At 28.6% G+C, this 24415-nt stretch overlaps 1 long non-coding RNA gene across 1 annotated transcript; it reads left to right on the plus strand.

Annotated features, from left to right (window-relative positions):
* The first annotated feature begins 138 nt into the window (after positions 1 to 138).
* On the plus strand, positions 139 to 24222 carry LOC136080509 (uncharacterized). The gene is made up of 3 exons (XR_010638497.1): positions 139 to 346; positions 2692 to 2806; positions 23959 to 24222. It is a non-coding gene; the product is annotated as an uncharacterized LOC136080509 (long non-coding RNA).
* Positions 24223 to 24415: the final 193 nt, after the last annotated feature.

The following is a 24415-nucleotide window of genomic DNA, read 5'->3' on the forward strand; positions in this document are numbered from 1 at the left end:
TTATTCTGAATATAAATAATAATACAACTTTTAAAAATAACATCATCAATAAAAATATTGTATTACCTTAGTCTAAATCTAAATATACATTTATATAATAAATAATAAATAAATCATCAGCGACTGTTAAAACTTTAAACTCATATGAATATAATGTTTTCTTTCCTATAAGTTGATTTCAATTGGATTTCAATGTTGGTGTAAGCTTTGATATGTTAAATATTGCACAATAAAATGTTCATAAACACTTTGACTTTCTGACTGTAATATATGAAAAAGTCTTCGGAAATTTCATTCAACTTCTTAGAGCAAACATTGAACATCTACAAAGAGTTTGAAGTTACAGGTAAATCCCAAAGTTTATTAATATTTTTTGTATTATTATGTGAAATTGAGGTTAAATCATTACTAAAATAATCTGATGAATCACCTACACCAAGATAAACACAATTTTTTGTCTCTTCAATCTTTATTGTGGCTGATCATTTTTTCTGTCTACTTTTTTTGTCTCCTGAGCAGAAGTTTAGCCTTCTGCTAAGTTCAATCTTGCTTTGCTATAAAAATCTATAAATAAATTCATTAATAATTATGTTATAACTAAGGTTAATGCATACGCTTAAATTTGTTGTACGCAAACTAAATATGAACGATATCCAATAAAATCTATTAAAAACTAATAAAACCAAGCATAATAATCCCACTGCTTCAGAAAGATGGAATATATACAGGGTTGTTTTGATTTAAATCAGTTGATTTAAATTGATTTGAATCACGATTTAAATCAAATGAATAAAAACCATGATTTAAATTGAGTTTTTTGACTTTAATTGTTTTTAATGATTATTTATTGATTTAATCTCATAATTCAATCAACTATTATGGACTAGCCATTGGTCTTATAATAAAATGCCTGGCAATATTAGAAAGCTTTCTAATATTGCCAGGCATTTTATTATAAGACCAATGGCTAGAGCTGTAGATGTAGAGCTATGAGAAGCTTGTATGTACTTATGTAGAGCTTTAAAGCTCTACATAAGTAGAATTTAGATTCTAGTGATATCACTTTTTGTACACTGTGTTTATGTTGGTAGATGGGGTTTTACAATCAAATACAGAAAAAATAAAATAAAAGAAACATATTTAAAATTTAAAACATCAGCTTCTAACAACCACAATGCTACTGTAGTAGTCATATATAAAACTTTATATCTAATGACACTAGTGATGTAAAATTTGCAGGTATTATAGCGCTACTGCAGTTTTTCTCCACCCCCAGCCCCCTTTTTTTTATCGCTGATTATGAGGTTTTATATGCTGGGTTGCGTAATTAAAAAAGATTTTCTAAACGATTGATTTCACAATGTAAACTTTGACATAAAACGTTTTTAAAAAAATGGCGAATATTAGCGTTTTTTAGTGTAACTTTTTAAACTTTAACAGCGAATTAGAGCACTTTCTATTGATTATCAGACCTTTGTTTTTATACGATTCTTAATCAGCATAAAATTCTCTATCATAATCAGCAAAAAAACAAAAATAAAAAGGGGGGGGGGGGGGAAACTACAGTAGCGCCAAAATGTCTTCAGTAATGTCATACAGTAATAAGTATTGAAAAAAAATAACTGTAAGATCTTACACAAAAATAACTTGATTATTGCCTTTATTTTTACATTGATAATTTAGATAGTGTAGTAAAATGTTATAAGCACATTATTTAAATGTTAATTAATATTTTATTATTTAAAAGAAATAAAACATTAAGTCACAAGAACCTCTTGAAGTTGACTTCTTATGGGGTAACCTTCTTAGATTCTTAGAAGATTAATAAATAAAGCCTATTTTGTTATTTTTTATAATTTAATAAAATGGAAAATGTATCAAAAAATGTATCAAAATGTATCAAGTAATGTATCTAAACCTTTCTTTATTTTATAAAATCATACCATTTTATACAATGTATGTTTTAAGTACTATGGTAATACAATACTACCATAGTCTATTAGATAAGTTGTCTAATAAATATATTTTAAAGATATACCAATAAAATGATCCGCAACTACATTGGCAGAATATTGGCTACGGTATTCGTGTAAAAACAGACTTTTATAGCAAAATATTTAGCCGAAACTAAATTGGCCAAATGTTGGCCCAACCTAGTACGATATTTTTGAAAAACCGATTTGCAGAATTGAAATATTACGCCGAAAAAAATACTTACTAAATATTAGCCCAACGGAATAAATTTGTCAATGTTAAAACTTACGTTGGGCCCATGCAAGCTTGCTGTCTGGGAGAATGGTTGTTGTGGTTTGGTGAAACAGAGAAAAGTTTAAAAATTAAATCTAGTTAAATACACTGGTCGCACATTTTTGTTATCAATAACTTCTAAATTAGTAAACTTCTGAACTTTTAGATACTTGCTGCACATATCAAAAGTTTATATACTGTTTAAAATAATTTTGTTATTGTTATTATTGTTGTCTGTAATTTAACTATTTCACATGTACTTTCATTTCCAATCTAGTAACCTCATCTGTTTCTTTTTTAAACCCCCAAAAAAAATTTACCAAAAAAAATATTTTTTTTTGTTTAGGTGTTGCTTGACACTATTTATTACTTTTAGATAAAAATTGTTTATTTAGTAACCCTTTTACCAAATTTTTCATTTTTCCCTTAAAAAATAATTTGAAGTGAGTATCTTGGGTAAATCCTCACAGTCTCGATATCCTACCTTTTGGTAACTAGCTGGATTTGAGATCGTTGGTAAAAGAAGATAAAGTTCTGCAGATCAATTTACTATATTACGGTATAAATTTTTTAATTTTAAAGTAGATAAAGTAGTAATATTTAAATGTTTTTTTACTAAGTAGATGGTTTTATTAACTTATTTTTTATTTTTTAATTAGCTAAAGTAGTTAACAAAGGCAAGTTGTCTACTAAATAGCGTTGTTGCTGAGTTCAACTGCTATTTTATACACCATATCTTTCAAGTTTGCAGAGGAAGATTTTATGATAGTGTTAAAAGCTTTGATAAATAAATAAACATGCCGAGAGTATAGATTTCTGTTAGCCAACCTGTCTAGAGTTTGGCTAGATCAGTTATTGCATGATGGTTTAAATTCCCTTTTTGAATTCCAAATTGTTAGAGGAATAAGGTATTGTGATTGTAAAAGATGTTCAATGTTTATTTACAAACAGTTTAGACCAATAATATATTATATAAACTAGATGTCTAACTTCGATCCAAAAAGTGAAGCCGCTTTTTATGCCCATTTTACAAATGGCGGATCAAATTTGTAAACAAATCTTTTAAACTTTTCTTTTCTTAAATGAAATAAATATATTTTAAATTTAAATATTATTTATGTAAAAGTGTTAAGCGGAAATAAGAATACTTGTAAAATAATAATTCATTAATTTATTTTTGATTTAATTTTTAACTTAAATTAATATAAAATCGCATTTACAAAAAACCTTCAAAGAATATCTTGTTTTAAGTACAAAATTTGTATAAAGATATCATACAAAATGCATAAACGGATCGTAAAAAAAATATTTACCATATGCTTAAGTATTTTCCTGTCTTTTAATTTTTTTTCTAGAGTACTTAAACTCTCTACTGCTTTTAGTGGCAATGACACTCTGTATCATCAGGCAAATCATTAATTGGCATATCTTTGTTACTGACAAAAAATTGTGTTTCAAAAAGTAAATCGACAGACGCTTTTGAAGCAATTTTAGTTAAAATTCTTTTTAATAAGCATAGGCTTAAAAAAAAACTTTTATGAGTATTAAAACTTGTTTTTGAATTATCTTTAATTTATTAGAAGCTTTTAACTTGCATTTTTAACTTTTATTCCACACTTCGGCTTCAGTTTTTGCCCTTTTTACAAATGGCGACTATTGTTATAAACAAAAAAAAGGTGCTTCATTTTTTGTCCAAAAAATTCCCACAAGTTAAACATCTAGTTTATATAATATATCATTGGTTTAGACTCATCCATTACAGAGTGAGCTTTTTTATTAAGATTCGGCAGAATTTTGAATATAGAGCGGCAAGCCAATGTTGGAGCGACAGCGTTTCGATATAGGACCTTCTGTAATTCGCGCTTCAATTTCGTGGCATGAACCTTCCTAATATTATTTTTGTACTTTTCTTTAAACTTGGACACTTTATTTTAGTGAAATTGTTTATTATTTTTATTACATGACCTCATCAAAAACAAAGCATAGATAAACTTTTTCCAATTTATTAAATAACATTACTAGCTCATACACTTAGGTAAATCAATCAGCCTACGTCTTGGCGTTGTAACCTAATACCCGGTTAACAAATATGAATAAAGAACTAAAAATCTAAAATAATAATAGAAATTAATTCAACATTGAGATTTAGAAGTATAATTTACATATTACAATCATAATAAAATTATCTAAAACATTTTGTATATCTCGATTAATTAATGTTTAAATTGCGTTTGGCGACTCTATTTTTAAAATCTTTTCAATATAAAAAGAAACATTTCACACTTCATTCGGATACTACACACAGTAGAGAAAAAATAACGTTAAACAAAAATCGCTTCACGTAGCAGTCTGCAGACTTTTAATGTAGCCCTGAAAGAAGACACTGATATATTAATCGAAATATAGTAGGGGTGGGAATTAAGGTTAGTTTTAGTCTAACTAAAATTAGTCGATTAATTTTTTAGTCTAATTAAAATTAGTCGACTAACTTTTTAGTTAACTAAAATTACCCTACTAACTCTTTAGTCTAACTAAAATTACACGACTAACTTTTTAGTTCAAAAAAAATTCTACTCAAATAAAATTGTTATTAAAATAAATCGTTTTAAACTAAATTTGAATATTTGCTATTTTTCCCAGCTCGGAGATAAATGCCCATGAGGTTGTTGCAACTGTTTAAAAACACCCGATCGGCGCGGAATGTAAAAAAGATGCCATTTAGACAACTAAACTAAATTTGGTACGTTTATTTACCGTCTAATTGATTTGTTTTTTTATGTGCCACGATCTATAGGTAGTGTGCAATAATAATAGCACATCATGAGTACTCTCCCCTGGCTTATTGCAAGGGTGGAGTAAACCTCAAAATTTCACCAAAAATCTCTTCGATTTCAATTAATTACTTTCCATCCAAACTATGCTTTTTTCCCCGAAACACCGACCCCTCCAAACAATTTATAACCACCCCAAAATCCAAAAATACACGTGTAAAAAAAGGAATAATAACCGAAAAAATAAAGCAAAATAGAGTAAGGTAAAAAATACTCTAAAATATGAAGTACAGAAACATTTATAACGTTGTCATCATCTTTAAGTTTTTTTAACATAAAACTAACGGCAACATTAGCTGTAAACAAATTAGCATCCCGACGGCAAAGGACCTTAACTGTTGCTTTTACTGGGACTAGCGCATTAATGATAGCAGATACAGTTTTAATCTTATTATTAGATAAAACCAAAGGTCCACCTCCCGGTAGATTTTAGTTTATTGATGCCTTTTGTATACTTGTATATATTTTAATTAATAGACGCGTTGAAGCATTGACAAAAGACTAGTCTTACAATCTTTTATTAGTATTACTTGCTTCCCAAATTCAGCCGCATCATACTTCTGCAAAACATCGGGGTTTTTTGGTGATTGTCTTCACATTACAATTAACTTTCGCACCTTTTTGATCACAGCGCCACAATTACCTCAGTAACATTATATTGGGTTCCTTGATGCTTTTTATGGCTAGCATTGAGATCGACAAATACATTGTTGTCAGAAAAATTACCATCCTTGCACGAGTTACTCTCTGAAAAATTGTCTTCTATATCTGATTGTTCGTCTTTGTCAAATTGCGGATCTATATCCTGCTTTTATTATAGTAATTTAATAACGGCCAGTTGCTCACCATGGACAAAACATAACAGTTAATTTACCGGTAATACTCTCCACTTGCTCTGTCAGTGAAAAGTTTAAAACTCATAATGTATACCAACAATATCTTTTCGCAAATCATATTGGGCAAGCTTTTGTTTTAATAGCTCAATACACTTATCTGCAGACATTAATCCTGTTATACAAATTAAGCCTAAGCTCGAGAACTGACAGTTTTGTGTATGTAAATTAATATTAATGTAGCAACGGTTACGCATCTATGTCCATTTATCAAAAGATAAAGAAAATCTTTCTTCTACGTCAAGTTCAGGTTTTTTTGATGGCTATATCAGTAATTAAAAAACTCCTTGTTTTTTTGCTCTAATCCACAACCATTTTACGCACAGTGTTGACTGTTGCTGGTAAACTTTTGAATCCTGTAGCTATAAGACCTACACGTATATCACTAGAACGGCATACAACGTTAAACGAAATCCCATCAAGGGAGGTTAATTGGGCAAGTGTTGCAGAAAGTGATTTTTCTTCTCTCTCCATTATCGAAAAATAAATGGTTAACGTTTTGGTTTTTTTTGTTGATGGGTTAACTGGTGAGTTTGCTGAAATAGTAGTTGGTGTGAGGGTAATTTTATGGATGAAAACTAAGTGGAGTAGTGGAGAGTAAAGCAGAGATGTAGGTCTCGAGAGCAAAGTCTTAGATTTGAGACGCCTCGAGACTCATATTTAACTGTCTTGGTCTTGGTATTGAAGCCTAAGGTCTTGGTCTTAGCCTTGGTCTTATTCTTGGTCTTGAAAGCTTAGAGTATTGTTCTTGGTCTCGGACCTCGACTGTCTTTACTTTCTTGATTCCTTCAAAAAAGGTCAACTCAGTGAATGGGTTAGTTATTGATAACAAACCGAAGATCGCCGCAAGTAGTATAAAAGGCCGATTCTGGGCCAAAAATTTATTTCAACCATAATTTCATATTATATTTAAGCCATGATCTTAACCATACTTTCTAAGTCGAAATAAAAAAAATATAAAAATAAAATAAGCTTCATCATAACCATAATCTATATATAAACTATGATTACATCATGACCATAATTTCTGAGTCAAAATAATAATAAAAAAAAATAATGGTAGTATAACAACCATAATATATTAGTATATTATGGTTACATCATAACTATAATTTCTGAGCCAAAAAAAATTTCATAAAAATTTTGTAATTTTAAACCAATTTTTTTTTAAGTTAAGCGTAATAGTAAAATTGTCCTTTTAAAGCATAAAAACTTCCAGATTGTCGAATTTGTTCATCCCAGAGTTTAATGTGACTACTAATCTTCTTCCATCAGCAACGCTAGGCATAGAATCGGTATAATTTACGTAAAATGAGATAGTAGTTGTTGAGTCAATTGTAGCTTTTGATTGATACAATAGTCCAGATGATGTATTATTAAATGAGGGCACATTAACACCGTTCCATGAAAAATGATAAAAACTTTCTAAACCAGATGAACAGTAATAACATGAACTATTAACATCATATCCAGGAAAAATTGTACAATTACTATAGTTATATGGCGTCCAAGGTTGTATAACAGAGTTAGTATTTACAGGAGAATTGAGTGCGTCAAACATGCGTACTCTTGATTCCCACCAATTTTCAGATGCACCAACAACATGAAATCTAATATATTTTAAATAAACACCTTTATTATTACCTACAGTATCCAATAATATATATTCTCTACCATAAACTGTATTCAAATATCTAAATGTTGATGAGTATAATTTAAGAGATGAAATTGATTGTGGTATTGATGGACCTAATTTAATAAAAGGTTGTAGCCAATATGTTAGTGTATTACCAGTTTTATTGAGCAATTCAATTGCTAGATTTGCTTTAAATGGTAAATCAAGTGTAAAGTATCTTCCTAATCCAGTATTAGTAGATACATTACAACCTTGTTAAGAGTTTGCATAATATGGTTCACCAAGTGATAAAAAATAAAAAATCAGTGGTTAAACCTATACCATTTATTCCGTTAATAGATGTAGAAGAAGAAGAATTTTCTATGCAAAGTGTATTATCTGCGTATATTTTAATAAATACGTTACCTGGTACAGTTCCAGTAGCACTTGTTCCTATAATTGCTAACCATAATTTTCTGAGAATACTAGGAATTCTCAGAAAATTATAGTTAGCAATTTGAATAAAAATTGCTGATCTTTATGTGGTGCAAGTGTCTATGATTTTACTCTCATGTTCCATACTTACCTGTATGTGGTGCAAGTGTCTGTGATTTTACTCCCATGCATGTTAACCTTGAATTTGGTATTATTTCTAAACTGCTGGGATCAGGTATTATATTATTAACATTGTTTTTTGTAGCAGTGTCATTTGAGTTAGTAAGTTCTGCTAAATTTTTCAATTTATTAGAACTCATATTAATATTTCTAGTTGCATTATTTTATCCATCTCTCCTAATAAGCAAGTTAGTAACTTGAGATGTTGTTAAACCATTTGCTACTTGATTTGTAGTTGAACTATTATTGCATCCGAATTTATCAACAGTCATTTATATATAGAGAGAAAATTTTTTTTACCATAGAATATTAATAATATTCTGAAAATCGCATCCTTTATCTAGTTTTTTTAAAACATATAGACACAAGTGTCCACAGAATGAGGTATTTCCAAACTGAACTCTTTCACTATTTTAATAAACAGGACTTTTTAAATAATTAACAATTTCAACTGGTGGTGGTTGTGCATAAGAGTCAAAACTTTTTAAAGAGTCAAAGTTTTTTATCTCCGTCTTTATACCAGCAAATCCAATGAAATCCCTGCGTACTTAAATCTCCTGTAGGGGAGACCGGGGCTAGTTAGCTCGGTTTTTACTCTATGAGCTCTGTCCCCCTAACAGTACATTTTTTTGAAAATTTTAAAGTGTAGTCTTAAAGAGTATGGATTAGGGTATCTTATAAAATTTGCATTCATTTACAAAAAAAAATTCTTGAAGCCTTTCCGGACCCTCAAAAAAAAAAAAAAATTTGCGCCAACTTACCATGGTGGAGTAAGTTGGCGCAAACTATAAAAATGATTATTAATGCACTATTAAGTGCAAAATTAATAGAAAATTTTTTTAAATTAATTTTTGCAACAATTTTATCCCAAAATTTAATATTACTTTTAGCTGGTATCAAATATTAGTCCGTATAAAAGCCAAACAGATTGTTTGGCTTTTAAACAGATTTGTTTGTTTGTTTTTTCCACACATAAAAGGTGGGATACTGTTTGAAACAGTAGCCCACCTTTTATGTGTGGAAAAAAAAACTAAAAAAAATTTTTTTTTAATTTTTTTGTAAGAATAAATATTTTCAATATTGTTAAAAATTAAAAAAATAATAATAATAATTTTATAAAAATAAATATTTTTTTCCATAGTAAATGCTATGAGCCAACTTACCCCGTGAAAAATTTGTCAACTTACCCCGAAAGCTTTTTTTTTAATAAACAGTCTATAGATCCTGAAAAACGACAGCCTTGAAAAAAAAGTCTGACTGGATATAGTAAACCAATTGTGACTGGAACTTTTACAATAATTTTTTTTTCATACGACTAAATATTTTCTTTGTAAAGTAAAAAGGAAGCGATGTTCTAAAAGTTACGTTTATGTCCAAAAAACGCATATCATCTCCCATGCGCATGCGCGAATCCTGACAATACTACAGTGAATGATGAAATGGTCAATAAGGAAGTTTCTGAGTAATTTTTGTCACTTTCTGATGAAAGGCTCTAAAGATAAACGCAGTTCGTCAACTTACCCCTGCGGTCAACTAGCCCCGGTCTCCCCTATTTAATATTCCACATTCTTTTTTGTGTATATTTTTAGGTAATTCATCTCTTACAGATACACCTTTAAAATGTTTTATTTTTCGTTTTTTTTGCTGCTTTGATCAATTAAAATTATTCCTTCAACATTGATAAGTTTGTGATATTTGTTATTAATCTTTTCCATTTTTACTTATAAATTGTTTTTTTTTCTTCTAAAATAACTCTTTGACCTCTTTGACCGATTTGACCTCTTTGACCTATTCTTTGACTTAAAAATTATTTTTTTTTTCTTATTTTAGTTTGTAGTTTCCATATGCTAATGTGTGTATAACATCTTTTAAAATAACTCTTTTATCGTCTTCTAAGCTTAAAGCTACTTTATTGACCTCTTCTGTGTAAACTTCATGTAAATGGGATTTTCTTACATTCATTTTCCTAATATGAATCTTTTTATTCTTTATACAATCTTTGCAATCTTCATGTGTTATATACTTTTTAACAACATTTTTCTTTACTCCTTTAAATTTTTTGTTATCTTTTCCGAGTACTTTGTAAGAATACAACTTTGATCTGAGTCCTACAAATTCTTCAATTTGTGCTCCTGCTGATTTATCTTTAAACATCCCTATTACTTTCTCATTAGCACCAACTTTAAAACCTACATTATTAATTGCTGGGTGCTTTGGGTCTAAATCACTTGTATCAAATCTGCTTTTAACGTCATTAGAAATATCTGCATAAAAGTCTTCTGTTTTTATTTCGTATGCTAAAGAATTTTTATCTGTGAATAATAGTTTTGCTCGATCATAATATTTATTTTTTACGTAATCATAGTGAAATTCATACATTAGTGTTTTACTTAAATCTAAAATACACATACCTAAGTAAATTGGTTTGTTATAAAGTAATTTTGTTCTTTTCATATGTATTGCTATTAAGTTTTCATCAAATATTGTTCTACTTTCATAGTTTGGTTTAGATGCTAGTTTAATAGCCTCATCTCTGTTTGTAACTAATCTAATATCAAATCTGTTTTCAATATTCTCCATTGGTTCTCCAAATACTGAAATATTTATTAGTTTAAAAAAGTCTTTTTCAAAATCATTAGTTGCTTTAGTACTTAGTTTTGCATTTAGTTCAATGAATTTCATAATGAACTATATAACTTTTCTTATTATTCAAGTTAGGTACTAATTTTTCAACTTTATCAACGGTTATTCTTTTGGGTGATTGTGGATAATCATTATGATCATCATGTAGATTTTCAGGGTAATCTAAATCAACTTCTAGTATACAGGAAATTTGATTTCCAGTTTGTTAACTCGTTTTCATCCATCCATTTAAAACCGTGTATTGGAAGTGGTGCACTCATTGCCCACCCATATAAACTATTAGCATCTATATACTGTATATATGTTGATTGTTTGCTTTGATCATACTTAACATTCATATATTTATTATTAGATGTTCCTAATCTATTAGATATCATACTAATTCCCCCTCTTATTCCTTGCTTTATCATTAATATCATATCATAATCACTCAGCAATTCTAATTTCATTTTTGTTTTCTTTAATGCTGCATCCCAAGCAAATTCTGGTGACGTACAATACCAAGCAAGATCTAATATATAACAATTAATACAAACATCTCTAAAATTTTCAAACACATCAGTTAGTAAGAGCACATCTGAAACATTTTACAAATTATGGTAATCTCTTAATGTTTTACAATTAAACTCGTTCCATACAATTTGTTTATGTGAGTAATCATCATCACTTATACTTTCATCATTTAACTTTGAAAAGAACGATTCTTTTGGTGGTAATTGTGTTTCAGACAATTTATTAATAGAATCAACCCAATCATATGGGTACACACCTTTTCTTAGAAACAAATCTAACTTTTTACCTGAATATAATTTTCCGATATTTTTACATTGATCTTTTGTTAAATTCTTTGATAAACTATCTAAATTAGAAGGCATAATATACCTATCTATGAAACGGAGTTTACGCATGACTTTCTAGAGAAATTAAACTCACCAAATTTAATTTCTCTGGAAAAGCTAATATATTTTTCTTCATTGTTTGGAACAGTGGCGGATCAAGGAAGGGGGGGGGGGCTAAAGCCCCGGGCCCCACAATTTTAGGGGCCCCGATTCAAAGTAAATAATTATTTATTAACTCTGAAAATTAAATCTTTTATTAACTTAAAAGATCCAAAGTTAAATTTACTAAATTGTCTGAAAACAAAAACACAAAAATAAAATAACTGTCAACAAAAACGCTGCATTATATATTTTTTCCGGACTTTGACAACGAAGGAGCACAACTACTTCTACAAAAAAAAAATTACTAGATTGGCAGCAGCGCCTTATAGCAATAATTGAATGTAACATTTGTACAAATTGCTACAAAAACAATTCCTTTCGGAAAATTATTAATGACTTGAATAATTATATTGTTATTGAAAATGCATTAACGATTGCAATTCTACAATTCTTTTGTACTTCCGCACAAAAGAGTTCTTGCGTGAATGCATTTAATAGCTGAAGCGCTAAATTCGTGAAAGAGAAAAAAAGAATAGTTTAACACTTTTCAGGTTATACAGTTATAATTAAAATGCTAAAAAAATATGAAAGTGGAGCTTGTAAAAGAAGATTGAAGAAAGAGAGAGAGGAAATGGTAGCTAAACTTCCGAAAATGACAATTTTTTTTTCATCAAACCAAACTAATATGCAATTTCCACAAACTGTAGATAATAATAAAAACAATGAAAGAAAAGATGAAAACAATAACACGGAAAATGAGGTAGCCTGCTAAAGTCCTTCAAATGAAATTCAAGAAGTTGAAAGTGTTGAATCTACAATGCATAATAATGAGCTTGACTCAGGTACTCCAATTTTTACTATCTTTAATGACACTTCTAACATCTGCTAAACAAACAATTTACTTTTTAGGCAGTTAATATTTTTATTCTATAAATTGTCACTTATTATTTTTTTATTAGGCTTATTTATCATGATTTTTTTTCCTAGATACCATTTTACGCGAAGACCCTGCTTTATGGCCATTACAATTAAAGGAAAATGAATGTATGAAGTATTTAAACATGGGGTATGCTTTTTTTCAAAATAAAGACTCTAATTTCAAATCTTCGAAGCGGATGTTCAAAAACCAGTACAGATATTATTCGGTTAAATATTTTCAAAAAGTGATGAATAATGGCGAAAAGTGTGACCGAAAATGGTTAATGTTTCCTGAATCCACTGGATGTGTATTTTGTTATGTTTGCAAGTTGTTTTCAACCGATTTCGACAACGTATTTGTCAAAAGTGGCTTTTACAATTGGAAAAAAGCTAAACAAACTATTTTCGGCCACGAAAACAGCAAGGAACATATTCAATGTATGATTAAGTGGATAGAATTCATAAAACAAAATACTCATGTCGATGAACATATGGTAAGCCAGATTAAAAGGGAATTTAATTATTGGTCTGCAATCTTAAATAGAATAGTAGCGGTTATTCGTTTTTTATCCGGAAGAGGTTTAGCATTTCGAGGCCATAATGAAGTTATAGGATCGTCAAATAACGGAAATTACTTAGGCATGTTAGAATTGTTGACTCAATTTGATCCAGTTTTAAAGCAACACATTGACACTTTTGCAAATAAAGGCAAAGGTAATGTAAATTATTTGTCTAAAACTATTTGTGAAGAGCTAATTGATATTATGTCTCAAAAGGTTTTAACGTACATTATTACCGAAATAAAAAAAGCAAAATACTGGGGAATTATCGTAGGTTTGACTCCTGATATTTCTCACGTGGATCAACTTTCTGTGATATCTTTTTATTATCTAAATGGCCACGTGTATGAACGATTTTTTTGTTTTCTACAAATTGAAAGCCACGACGGTAATATTTTGATTACTGACATTTTAGATCTACTGGAAAGATATGATATTGATTTAACCAATTGTCGGGGACAGGCATACGATAATGCAAGGAATATGTCTGGTAAATATTCTGGATTACAAGCACGTTTAAAAGAGCGGAGTGAATTAGCTTTTTATATCCCCTGCGCTGGACATTCTTTAAATTTAGTAGGGCAGTGCAGTATCAGTGAGTGCATCAATTCTATCAACTATTTTGGCGTTCTCCAGAGTTTGTATTCATTTTTTGTAGCTTCAACACATAGATGGGATTTATTGAAAGGAAATCATGCTATACTCAAGCGCCTATCAGATACACGATGGTCATGTAGGTCAGATGCTTCAAAAAGTTTAGTAGAAAATTTTGATGGGATTCATGCAGCGCTATGTCATATAGCTGAGGATACAGAAGAAAAATCTGATACTCGTCATGAAGCTTTGTGTTTATTAAATAAGATCACTAAGCTAGAGTTTGCATTCATGGCTGTACTTTGGCATCACATACTTAAGAGGTTTAATGCAGTTAGCAAACTTCTTCAAAAAGTTGAATTAGATTTGCATACAGCAAACAGTATGTTACTTTCACTAATTGACTTTGTAAAAAACTTACGAAACGACTTTACGAGATTTGAGAATGAATCAAAAAAACTTAGCTCGTTTATTGAAAAAGACTATTCGGATAAGAACAAAAGGTTGAAGTAAGATTAAAAAATTGAGTAACGGAGAAAACCAAGTTGATTCTTTTAGCGTATCCGACAAATTTCAAGTGAATACATTTTTTGTACTTATTGACAAACTTGTGACACAATTAGCTATAAGAAGTGATGGTTACAACCACGTAAATAAGTTATTTGGATTTCTATCGAAACTGTTATCTATTAGTACCATGAATTGCAAGTTAGCGCAAAAAAAATTGTAGAAGTGTACTCAAATGATTTAGAAGGTAGTTTCATATTTGAAAAAGAGAAATTTGTAACATTATTAAAGTTGCAGCCTCCGGGTTTTTTTTCGCATAAAAAAGATAAATCTGAGACTGAAAACACATTGATTCCTCTGCAGTTTGTATATAAATAAATATCAGTGATAGCGTTTTCAAGAAAGTCATTGTTTTACTCATTTTTGTCGTTGTTAGTGGAACGGTGCCTCCTACTTTTAATTAGCCCCGGGCCCCAAAAAGTCTTAATCCGCCACTGGTTTAGAATACAACTCAACTTTCCTCCTGATAATTTCTTTATAAACAAGTGACAATCATAACCAGATAAATTGTTAAATATAAATGGAAAGAATTTTGGAATTTTATAATTTTTATTACAACTTTGATGAGCCGCGCCTCTATATGTTCCAGTAATATGGCAGTGGTCACTTATTTTATCTTTTTCAAGATCTTCTTCGCAAATATGACATGATAATGCTGCATTAAAATCATCCTCTTTTTTAATCATTTTTTTGGAAACTTAATCATGTTATAAATTTTCTTAATATCTTCTTCTGAGCAAAACAAAAATTTGTGCAACATTATCCGTTTCATTACTCGCATTAAATGTAACTAGACTGCTTTGATAAATACTTTCGTCAAAACATTTAATATAATAACAGAATGAACTTAGAATGTGTCTTTGATATTGCTTAGTATAGGAATCACATTCAGATTTGGTTCACAAGTGTTAATTGGCTTGATAAACCTTTCAAATTCAGCATATATTACAAACGATACTCTCATAGATTTTTTATGTTTATTAAATGGCATTGTTGAATTTGGTTCTGGAAGTTCAATACGTACTGAATTATGTGTGTCACATTCAGTTTATGATTAAATAAAGATTCTTCAGTATTAAATCCTAATAAGCAATTCCTACAATACTATATATTATGTTGTTTCTTAGATGTTTGTGAAGAAAGTAATCTGCTTAAACTTTTTATTAAACAATAATGATTAGTAACACCATTTGAGATTAATAATAAATCTATTAAATGTTTACGATTATTAATTTTCGACTCACGTAAAATATGAACTAATGAATTTTCATATCCAAATACATTGACACTGACATCTGTATCATTTTTCTCAAATTGTGTAATTTGGTTAAATGATACTGGAAATTCTATTTTTTCTCAATTTATTTTTTCAGCTTGATTTTTAAGCTCTTTATCTTCTCTTTCAGGATGATTATCTGTTGGATTAATGCTCTTGCGATACACCATTTAAAACACTCATTATCTTCATTTTTTATATTAATTATTGCCTTTTTTGTTTATTTGTTAAAAACCACAAATTTTTACGTAATAAAAAACGGGTGTTGTGTTATAAAAATTGATAAAACTATTCTTAGTTGATCATTTTAGTACATCTGAAATCTTAATGATTAAGGAACATACTCTAAAAATTTCAGCCAAAATGCTTTTCTTAATCTCGAGATATCATGTTTTGAAGTTCAAAAAAAGAATAAAGTTAAAAAGCTATGAAAATCATGACCAAAGTTTTCCGATAAATAGAAATTATTAGCAAAAAAATGAAACTGACCAATAAAAAAGTTTAAGTAAGGTAATATTAGTAAGTATTTTATGCAAAATGTATATATTTTCTTAAAGAGTTATAAATTTCGAATCAAATGGTATATTAAAAAAAAATTAGAATTTTTTTTTTAAATTGAGTATTTTTTCTATAAGAGCCACCTTAATGCAAACCCTGAGATATCAGCAAGTACTGCTGTTGTTTCAGAATCTTTATACCACAATTGATTTAATCCTTGTGCTAATTAAACGTCGTTTGGGTAATTAAGCATTCCTAACATTGTAGTTGCTTGACCTGGATGATAAACAGCTTCAAACTCTTGATTTGATAATTGATATGATATTTGACTAAATAAATGCATAATACCATTATTTGTAAGTGACACTGCATTTGCATTAGCATAAGATGTTCCATCAGCTTTAAGAAGTCTTCCTTCAAACAAAAGAAAAGCCTCAGATGAGTGTGAACAAATCTTGTTGCTCAAAGTTAATTCTTATTTCTCCAGCGCTATTTAGATTTGTTTTTATTTAGATTTTTATTTAGATTTGTTTTTATTTAGATTTATATTTATTTAGATTTATATGTATTTAGATTTATATTTATTTAGATTTATATTTATTTAGATTTATATGTATTTAGATTTATATTTATTTAGATTTATATTTATTTAGATTTGTAAAATTTAATACTTCAGAAGTTGTCATTTTGTTTTTTTTTTATATCCAATATAAATTTGTTTTTTTGTTAGACAATTCTAAAAAACTAATAGTTATATAAAAATTACGCAACTATAAGACCTCGTCCTTTTTTAACTAGATCTTCAATTCTTACAGCATATTCATTTGAGAATTTTTTTCCGTTGATTTTTTATCGCCGCCCCCATCATTATTTTATTTATATTTGTTGCTACCTCATCTTTTTTATTTATTAATTTTGAAAGTATTTCTTTACTTTTTTCACTAATAGGAGTATTTGGTTGTGAAACTATTTTTGAGGATGCTTTATCAATTAATTGATTTCCTTTTTCAACTGCACCATTTCTAGCAGCTTCTATTGCTAATGTTGAAAGTTCTTTTCCTGGTGATTTAGCAGCAGTTATTGCAGTTTTTCCTAAATCGCTAGCAGCTAACCTATTTAATATAGCTGATAATACTCTTGTTACTTTTGACGCTACTGCTCGTTTAAATAAATTTTTTATACTGTCGAATATGCCATTTCCTCCAACAACATGCTTTTTACATATCTCTTATTATAACTGTTAGTATTTTTTATGAACTATATTTTTTTTATATGAACTGAGATGTAATTATTATTTATTTCGTATCGATTTGTACTGTGCACTATTCATAAAACCTTAATAATTCATCACAAATTGCAATAGCTTTATTTCTTGATACAGTATTACCTGCTTTCCATGCAGCTATACGTAATTCAAGCATTTCAATTAGCGCATTAGGATCGTTAGGAAGAATTATAGCTTGTAATCCTGTTTCTTTTGATTCACGCTTCTCATTTTTCTTTATATCTCTCCAAATTAGAGCTATTATTTCTCTGTATTTTGCACTCCTAGACGACCTTGGTTTGTATGGGTTTTCAGTAGTAATTGCATCTGTTTGTATTAATATATTTTCATAATTTTGAAGATCATCTTCAGTATATATTACTTTATTAGGATTAAACTTTGTTATCAACTCCCAAAGACCAGGAGTACCATAATATGTTTTACTATCAATAGTTATATCATCATTAATAAATATTGGTTTTTTTCCAATTTATAACTCATCATCTTTAGAATGTATTCCAAATATAGTATCTGTTGACTTTTTATTATTTGTATACATTCTTAGATAATCTGTTGCAGATTTTCTGATTTATGCTGTGTTTTATGTTTAACGTTTATTTACGTTTTACGTTTTTTTTTACGTTTTACTTTAATAAATTATTTTGCGTTTTTACGTTTACGTTTTTACTAAATTTACTTTGGAGTATATTAATTGCCTCATCTCTTCCTTGTTTAATTAATGATTCCTTAGTTTGTTCATCAATTTCAGTTTTTATTTTTGTGCTAATTTGTTCAAGCATTACTTGAAATTTTTTAAGTTCACCAAGTATTAATTCATAATCATTGTCATTTATATGACCATCAACTAAAGCTTTAGAAATACAATCACTTATTGTATTTAGTTTTGAATCAGCAAGTATCTTAATCAGCAAGTATCTTAAATCAGCAAGTATCTTTTCATGCTTTTTTGCTTTTAGATTTAATTTTTTATTAATTTGTCCACCTATTATTGATAACACACCTGCAGCTAATGCTATACCCTCACATACAATAACTACTGGTGCTTCAATTATCGTTGTCAAAAAACCAATTCCAATAGTTCCAAGTGCCATAGTACTTGCTAGTAATACATTATCAACCGCTGAAATTATTTTCACAGCTCTATGATACTTTATCAATTATAATACATATATCAATACATTATCAACCGCTGAAACTATTTTCACAGCTCTATGACTTACTTAACATTTTACTTAACATAGTTCTCTTTTCTTTCTCACGCTCTATTTCTTGTTGAATCTCATTAATTTTTTGTAGACGATATACATGAGCTTGGTTTTCAACCGGAGACTGATTTTCATTAGGTGCACCTAGAAGAGTTGTGTATATTTTATTACAATTATATTCCATTTTTAATAAGGGAAAAAAAGTTTTTACAATAAATTAATTAAACATAAACTTTCTTCTTTTTTAATTAATACATCAGAAACAGAATTATTAACAACATTTACCACAATATCAGCAACAGACTCTAATATTACAGAATCTTGTAAACTTAACATTTTTAATTTAAGTTCTTGTTTTTGTAAAACTTGTTTTAACTCCTTGTCCATTCTTTTTTAAGTACACAATACCCCTTCCAGAAATTTTATCAACCATAGTTTATCCAGCTGCTGAACCTACTCTTGTTAATAACCCTGTTGCAAGTGCTGGAGCAACGCTTGATAATAAAAATCTTCCAGCTGTACCAAGTAAAGGTAAAAGTGCACCAATAAATCCTCCCTCTATTTTAGAATTTATTTTAGAATAAATTAATTATTATAATCTATTCAATTGTGTATTTGTTACAGCTAATACATGTTCACCATTAAGAACTATATATGATAATTTAATACTAGCTCCATAACCATCTTCAATTGCTTTTTTAAGTTTTTCTAATTGACCCTGCAAAACATTTATTTTAATACTAGTATATTTACTCATTTTGTTTAATACAAGATTATTTTTTTTCTCTTATATGAAATGTAGTAGATACTTCTTCTCCTCGTAAATTCAAATTATTTCCATTTTGATCGAGCAATTTATTTTCCATTTTTGAAATTGTTTTTAGTGTTACTGGTAAATAAGTTAAGTTTGACGGCTCTTGAAAAATTTTAAATCCAGGACCTACAGTTGAGAAAAATAAATTTATAGCGTTTTCTGTTCCTCCATTTATATAACATGATTCTATTATATCACTTGTAACACGTATACTATTAACATGTAATGTGTTTACTATATTAGTTGATATATTGTAACCTAATGAATATATTCCACTGTTAAAACCAAAAATAGTTCTAACTAAATTTGAAGTTGTAAAATTAACTTTATAACCAGATGCAATAATTAAAACTGATCTTAATTTATTGTTATTTCTTTCAAGTTTTATACCTGCAACTCCTGCGCTTATATGCTTGTTTTCTGACATAATCAATTAAATATATTCATTTATATCAGTAATCTCATAACATCCTTCTGGAATGTTTATATTATGCCAAGTTGCTCCATTATCTGCACTATATCTAAAATTGTTGTTTGAAGAATCAATATTAGGAAAACTGTAATATGTCTCTATACTAACTAGAGCCATTTCATACGCTATATCTTGTCTAAGTTGAATATTAGAAGCAAACTTAGTTTTTATGGTATTGCTATTTCCACTCAATAATACATAAGTCAATTTTGTTTTTTATATATAAATATTTTAACTCACAAGTTGGTATATAGAAATTATCTAATCCACTTCTATATTTTCCATAATTTCTTTTAGAAGATAGATCTGTAATAACAAATCCATGAGGCTCTGACCAGACATCCTTACAAAATCTTATAAACTCATCTTTTGTCATATCTTTATAAACATGATCTTTATAAATATGATTTAAATTCTTTGAATCTTGTGGAAATAAGCAAATAAAATTTGTATTTTCTCGTATAGTTTGTCTAGGTAACATAAAATAATTTTGTGCAAGATAGAAACAATCTACATTACTATGCCTTACTCTTATATAAAATTTTTCACACTTGCTTTGCTTTGTTAATTGTAAATCATCAAATATCATCAAATTATTCTTACGAAAATCAAGATCATCAGGATCTGGTACATCTTCTGCTGTTTCAAAAAACTTACACTCCATATTTGTTTTCTGATTTAAATTTTTTGAAATGTCTTCAGAAAATTTAAACTCGGGGTTCGTATTTAATTTTTCTATTTTGTCTAGTAACTTAAATAGTTCAAGAATAACTTCTTTTTGTAATTTTTTTCAAATGATCGTTTTAATATTTTGTATTCTGGTTGAAAAAGGGATTTTCCAAAAACTTTTAAATTATTATAGTTTAACTAACCAGGTCTTAAAAGTAAATTCAATAATAAAGTAGTTTTTCCGCAACCTGACATTCCAACAATAATTTCTCTTATACTTTTAGGTAACAGCTTATTATTTCTCTTATTATTATTTAAATTCCATGATAAATATATATAGTCCATTTTTTTCATTTGCTCTATATAAAAAAAATGTACTGTGTTAAATGCAAAAACAAAACAAATACACTAAACTCGATAAGCGTTGTGAGTAAAAACAAAAGAAATATGCTACGCGGAACTTGCGCTATTTGTGGAAAAACAAAAACTAAATTTGTATCCGCAAAAACAGGAGGTGATTTAGTTAGTTCAATTAATTCAGCAACAAGCAAAATAAAACTACAATGGTCAAAGCTCCCAGGCGATATGCATTTACCTGGTATGAGCTTAGCAGGTCCTGGTACTAATTTAGATGAACGATTAGCTTCTACTGATGCATATGAAAAATGGAGTAAACCTGTAGATAGTGTTGATAATGCAGCTTACCATCATGATCTTGCTTATAAATACTTTACAGATACAGCAAAAAGAAATAAAGCTGATAAAATTATGCTCGAAGAAATGGATGCTATAAAAAATCCAACAATACGTGAAAGAATTGAACGAGGAGTTATAAAACCTATTATATCAACTAAAGCAAAGTTTGGGTTGGGTGTTCAAAAAAACTACCAACGATTTGTAAAAAAGACCAGGATGAAGAATTAAAATGGACTGACAAACTTGCAAACGAACTTCATGTACCAGTTGTAAAACATTTCAGAAAAAGAAAAGTTATTGTAAATGGAATAAATTAAATATGGACTGTTGATTTAGTTGACATGCAATCTTTTTCCAAATTCAATGACGGTATAAAATTCTTAATAATGGTGATAGATGTTTTTTCAAAGTATGGATGGATTGTTCCATGGAAGAGTAAAACTGGAATTGATGTTGCTGATGCATTAAATAAAATCTTTAAAGAAAGAAAGTGTAATAAAATATGGGTTGACAAAAGCTTAGAATTTTATAATAAACATGTTAAAGCGCTGGGTGTTAAGTTATATTTTACTGAAACTAAGAAAAAAGTTGTGTAGTTGAACGTTGGAATAGAACAATGAAAGAGAAAATGTTTAAGTACTTTTCAGCTAATTCTTCTAGAAAATATATCGACGTTTTAGATGAAATGGTAATTAACACAACAACACAAAGCATTCTTCAATTAAAATGACACCAGTTGCAGCTAGCGATAAAAAGAATGAGAATATTGTTTGGTTGAATCTAAATGGAAAGGCACGATCAGAGCACGTTAAACCAAAGTTTTCAATTAGTGATAGAGTTAGGATAACTAAAAAGAAGGTAACGTTTGAAAAAGGATACACACCGAGATGGACTGAGGAGGTTTTTACTGTATCACAGATTCAGTTCACAGATCCACCAACGTATGAAATAACTGACAAAAATGGTGAAGAAATACAAGGTACTTTTTATGAACAAGAACAGCAGAAAACTAATCAGAAAATATTTAGCATTGAAAAAGTTATTCTTAAATTAAAAAACAAATCATTAGTAAAGTGGTATGGGTACCCTGATACATTCAACTCATGGGTTGACAATAAAGAATTGATAGGCCTGTAAAAAATAATGGAAGAAGATTAGTGGTTGCATTAAACTCTGGGAATGAACAAATTGGATAATCTGGAAGTTTTTATGCCTTAAAAGAACAATTTTACTTTTACGCTTAACTTAAAATATATGGATTTAAAGTTACAAAATCTTTATGAAAATGTTTTTGGCTCAGAAATTATAGTTATGATGTAACCGTAATATATTAATATATTATGGTTTTTATACCATTATTTTATATTTTTTTTTTATTTTGGCTCTGAAATTATGGTTATGATGTAATCATAATTTATATAGAGATTATGGTTATGATGTAATCATAATTTATATAGAGATTATGGTTATGATGAAGCTTATTTTAATTTTATATTTTTTTTTTATTTCGGCTCAGAATTTATGGTTAGGATCATGGCTTAAATATGATATGAAATTATGGTTGAAATAAATTTTTGGCCCAGAATCGGCCTTTTATACTACTGCCGCAACTTCCCGCTCTCAATAAGAGTTCGTGGTGTTGGTTTGACAAGGTTCTAACTAACATTTTATATGTTAGAAGAATTTAAAAAAAAATCTCTTAACTTTATTTTCCTTAGCATGTGTGAGCATGAGTTTTATTGCGTTGGACTTCTTAGAACCTAAGTCTTGATCCCAGATCCTAAGATCCCGGTCTTGTAAAAACTTTCAAAGTCTTGGTCTTGGTCTTGCGATGATTTTTTGATGTCTTGGTCTTGGTCTTGAAGCATTCAGTCTTGGTCTTGAGCTCAAATGTCTTGGTCTTAGTCTTGATCTTGGCCTTTACTGTCTTGACTACATCTCTGGAATAAAATAATGGAAAGTAAACAAGTATGGAGACCTTTCGTTAAGCCACCTCCATTTTTTAAAATCTTTTTGCAGTCAGTATACTTACACATCGTTGTCTGCCTTTTTTCGTCTCGTAAGAAATGTTTCTTAACCGTAAAATTACTTTCTTTTGTCATATTCCATGTAAGAAGCCATTATAATCTAAGAAAATTGACTGTTTAAACTGTCCACCAATTTTAATTTAATTAAAACTAGTACTATAAAATAGCCATAAACAAATAAAGTCTATTTGAGATAATAATTGTAAGAAATTTGAATAAATGCGACTAAGCACCAACAAATTTGTTGGAGCTTAGTCGCATTTATTCAAATTTGTTGGTGCTTACAACAAATTTGTTTCTATAGAATATAACTCAAATTAGTGCTTTAAAAAGCACTAATTTGTTCACAAAGTTATATTCTATAGACCTATATACCTTGTTTAGTTGTTTATATATATATATATATTTTTAGTTGTTTATATATATATATATATATATATATATAAACAACTAAAAATATATATATATATAAAAAAAATATATATATATATATATATATATATAAAATTATGCTTTTTAAAGATGTTGTTGTGGTATATCAATAAATACTTGGCAAAATAAATGGATTAACTTTGTTTTTGTTTTTTTTCAGATGTTGTACCTGTTAAAACAAAACGCTTCATAGTTTACGAGATAACTTGGGACAGAATGAATTAAATCTCTATATCAAGACTAGATTTATTTTTATTTTTTTATACTTTTTAATTATATTATCTTTATACCACCGTAGTTACCCGTCAGCACTCTTTTTTTAATTCATTAATATCAATTAGTTTATATCAATGATAATATTATCAATAGATCATTGTTATGTATTACTATTAACATTATTAATATATCATAATTATTCCTAATATATCATTGGTTTATTTTCTTTTTTGCTTACGAGTCAGTCAATTTATGAGCATTTGTTTACGCGTACTGTCTTTTTATCATATTTTTATTCAGCTGACCAACGTATTCCTTTTTATGTAGGAGAGCGCAGCGCCAAACCTAATTAAAATTTAGATTTTTACGGCGTTCTCCTACAAAAATAGAAGGACGTTGGT

This window comes from Hydra vulgaris, chromosome 05, assembly GCF_038396675.1.
Source record: "Hydra vulgaris chromosome 05, alternate assembly HydraT2T_AEP".
Lineage (NCBI taxonomy): Eukaryota > Metazoa > Cnidaria > Hydrozoa > Anthoathecata > Hydridae > Hydra > Hydra vulgaris.